The sequence below is a fragment of the Lemur catta genome, chromosome 8, assembly GCF_020740605.2.
Source record: "Lemur catta isolate mLemCat1 chromosome 8, mLemCat1.pri, whole genome shotgun sequence".
Taxonomy (NCBI): Eukaryota; Metazoa; Chordata; class Mammalia; order Primates; family Lemuridae; genus Lemur; species Lemur catta.
The window spans coordinates 69731953-69735794 of NC_059135.1; the positions used below are offsets into that span (position 1 = coordinate 69731953).

The following is a 3842-nucleotide window of genomic DNA, read 5'->3' on the forward strand; positions in this document are numbered from 1 at the left end:
ATATATATCCACTCAACCTTTACAACATTAAAGTATACTTTATCACTTTCCCATTTTAAAGATGTAGAAACTAAGGGACAGAGGTGGGTTCTGGGTGTTCATGGAAATGTGCACGCGCATGTGTATGTACGTGTGTGTGTGTGTGTGTGTGTGTGTGTGTGTGTGTGTCTGTATAAACATGTGGCTTTGAAGAAATGGAGCCAATATGACCCCTTGTGGGCCATATTGCTTAGCTTCATTGAGCCCCTTTCTTCAGTGTAAATCCATTAGCGTCTCTAACTCTCCTCTGCCAGGCCCAGGCCTAGACTCTCTGCCTAAAGAGCTATCAATGCTTCCAGTCCCTAACTGTCAGTTCCAACTTCCCAGCCTTTTACTCAGGCTGCCTCCCTCATTCCCTTCCTCCAGAAAATCTCATTCCCTCCTCCTCCACACTGATCTCCATTTGGCTGGTCCAGGGCTTGTCATTTAATAATTCCCGTGCAGGCCGGGGACAATGGCTCATGGCTATAATGTCAGCACTTTAGGAAGCCGAGATGGGAGGATTGCTTGAGACAAGACAAGATAAGACAAGACAAGACAAGAAAAGAAGGAGGAAGGAAGGAAGGAAGGAAGGAAGGAAGGAAGGAAGGAAGGAAGGAAGGGAGGAAGGGAGGGAGGGAGGGAGGGAGGGAGGGAGGGAGGGAGGGACGGAGGGAAAAGAAAGAAAGATGGAGGAAGGAAGGAAGGAAGAAAATAGAAAAAAATAATTCCTGTGCAGAGGGATGTATCTCATCTCCCCCTTCAGACAGGGGGAAGAGGCATCTTCCTTCTAACCCTCAGAGTCCCAACAGAGCCCTGTTAGAAAAAGTGCTGGATGAAGTGACTAGATAGGGGCTGAGGACAACGACAGCCTGTTTCACCTGCTCCTCCTCCCTCCTTTGGAGTGTGAAACTCTAGCACTGGTTGGGCTGGGAGTGCGAGGAGGTGAGGGAGAGAAAGAAAGAAGAGAGTTACCAAAAGTAAACATGAGACAGGCAAAACCCTAGTGGTACAGATGGAAGTGCCTGTTTCAGGAAACCAGAGAGTCCCAGATAGTCCTTTGACTGCACTGCCACTGAGAAGTTTGAAGACTGGAAAAGGTGGTGTGAGTCAGAGAAGTAAGGCCAATCAGCCAAACTGTGAAAATTGTTTAAATAACTCTACTCAGGGAGGACTAGGAGAGAAGATTCCGCAAGAGATGTAGTAGTAAAACACCAGAATTCTCAGACAGACCTACAGGGTTCGGGCCCATGCCTCTGAAGTCACCCTGCTGCTTGGAGAGGACAAGACAGAAGACAGAAAGGACAACAAGCAGGTGCTGAGTTGGGGAGGTGGGGGGAGGGAGGGGATGGAGGTATGACTATATGGTGAGTGCCAGGCGCACTGTCTGGAGAATGGACACGCTTGAGGCTCTGACTCAGGGGGACAGGTGGGACATGGACAATGTATATAACCTGAACTTATGTACCCCCATGATGAGCTGAAATAAAAAAAAATAAATAAATAAAGGACAACAAGCTGCAGAGGGTAGGGTTGACAGAGGAGCCAAACACTAGCATTGAGGAAGGTGAGAGGCAGGAGGCTTGGGCCAAGGGATTAAGAGAGCTGGGAGCCCAAGTGTCTCTCCATAGCCATGTTGCTGTCATCTCCTGTGGCAACCGGGGCCTGCAGGTTGGCCTCACCATTGATGAAGCTTATGGAGTTGAGCTGCTCCAGTGGTAGTCGCTGTTGAAATCTCACTTCTGGCTTCTGCACCTGTGAATTCCACTTCCATCCAAAAGCTGGATCATCTGCTGCGTGAGCTGATGCTGGGCATTGGAAGCCCATGTTGGAGAAGATGTGGCTGGCATAGTTGGTGAAGCAGTGGGGATATTGGTTGGGTGCAGATCTGGTGCTGCTGCCTGCCAAGGGTGAAGGAGCCAAGGCTGGGTACCAGCCAAGAGCCTCAGTCTGCAAGGTCCCCAGACCCTGCTGGATCTGCAGCAGCACCTGCCACAACTGATAAGGATTGAGAGTGGCTCCATGTTCTGCATCTGTTGCAAGAAGACCAGGAGCTTCAGGCAGAGCTTCTCCTACAGCGAGGGGTTCCTTGCAAACAGTAGCATCTGAGCAGCAAAGTTGTGGTTCTGGGTAAGCACCTGCAGTGTGCTGTGCATGTAGAGGGCTGAGTTCCCATTCTGCATCTGCTGGCGGTTCTCAGAGATATGCTAAAGGGGAGGTCTTCATTCCTGGGCGATTGAACATTCCTGCCCTCAGGCTGACTGCATTGATCCCAAAGGGGGTTGAGACCATGTAAGGGAAAATGCATTTGTATAGGAAACATGTTTCTTAAGCCAAACTAAGATAACTGCCACGGTGTTGTTTCCAGCCTGGCCCCTCAGCTAGCTGGCCTTCTGGGGAGGCATGAGTCAGCATACTTACGTAACCAAGGTGTTATCTCCTATGTGAACCCATGTGATCACACTTTCCCATGGCATGCTGCCACTATTGTTGTGAGCCACATATAAGTGCTCGCCATGTTCTCTGCCATGCTTTTTGCTGCTGCTGTATCCTTCTCCATCCCTCTACAATACAGAGCACGTCTCACCTGCCCACTGCCACTCACCTTTTCTTCCAATATCCAAAGCCTGCACTGGCACTTGCTAGCCACAGAACTCCCTCCTCACAGACTGTCAGGTGCACCTGACTGGTCCCCAATCCTCCAATGCCCTCCCCACTAGACCCAAGTGCCTGGGAGATGGGGGGCAAGGGGCTCCACAGGTTAGGGAGGAGCTCTCAATTCTCAATCTACAGAGGCTGGGAGGATGAGCTGTCTAAGTTCCCAGAGAGGTCAAAGAAGGGATTATTGCCAAACTATTCCTGGGCAGCACTGAACACGGGCCCTTGGATGTCTGTGTATAAGCAGCAAAGGGCATTATACCCTCTGGGGATATTCTCAAGGTTGTTCAGGGCCTGGTCCTGGCTCTGCATCATCTCCTGTATCATGGCTGGATTCTGAGTACGTTCTGTCATCTGTCTCTGCTGCTGCAGCTCCATGCAGCTGGTGGAGCCCAAGCTCAGGTGACACAGCCTCAGGATGCCCCCAAAGTCAGACAGTATGGATGCAGTAGCACTGGGGGTCCCTCCCAGGCCCTAGGAAGGGACCTCCCCTCCCCACTGGTCTTCTGGCTTCCACCACCAGTCCAAAGCAGCACAGAGGTGAAGGGCTGGCAGGGGCAGTGGGTGGCAGTGAAGTAGTAGTGGTGGGTGTGCTGAGCAGGGTCTGGAGTGGAGGGGGAGGACGCAGTGGCAGCAGCTGGATCATGAGCCTTATGAGGGATCTTGATGACCAGATGAACAGTGAGCCTGTCCTTGATCCCATGCTCGTTCAGTGTGTCCGCATCCTTGAGGATCTTGCCTGTGAAGACCAGGACCCACTGACGCTAGCGAACCTTAAACCTCTAAGAGATTTTGTCTTTAAACACCTTGACCAAAGTTTGATTGCAGATCAAAATTTCCTCTTGTCCTTGGGAGTCTTGGCAATGATCCGCAGGAGGGGTGGAGTCTTCCTCTCAGCCCTGCTCCACTCTGCCTGCTGCCAGCCATGCCGCCTGCCGGCCCACCCTGGTTCCTCCTCTTAGCAAAGCTGGGATTTAAACCCAAGGTGATTTTTTTTTCAATTCCAGAATGCCTATTTCTAACTGTCTTTTCCTGATCACTTTTTCAATCAACAAATATTTATAAAGTTTCTACCAGGCACTGTGCAAGGCACTAGGGCTATAACAGACGAAAAGTCCAACCCTCCCTGCCTTCACAGACCTTGGTCTATGGGAGGGACAAGCCAC

General features: G+C 50.9%; 1 pseudogene; it reads right to left on the reverse strand.

Moving 5' to 3' along the window:
* Window positions 1-1504: 1504 nt before the first annotated feature.
* LOC123643652 lies at window positions 1505-3490 on the reverse strand (annotated as a pseudogene).
* Between the last annotated feature and the right edge of the window lie 352 nt (window positions 3491-3842).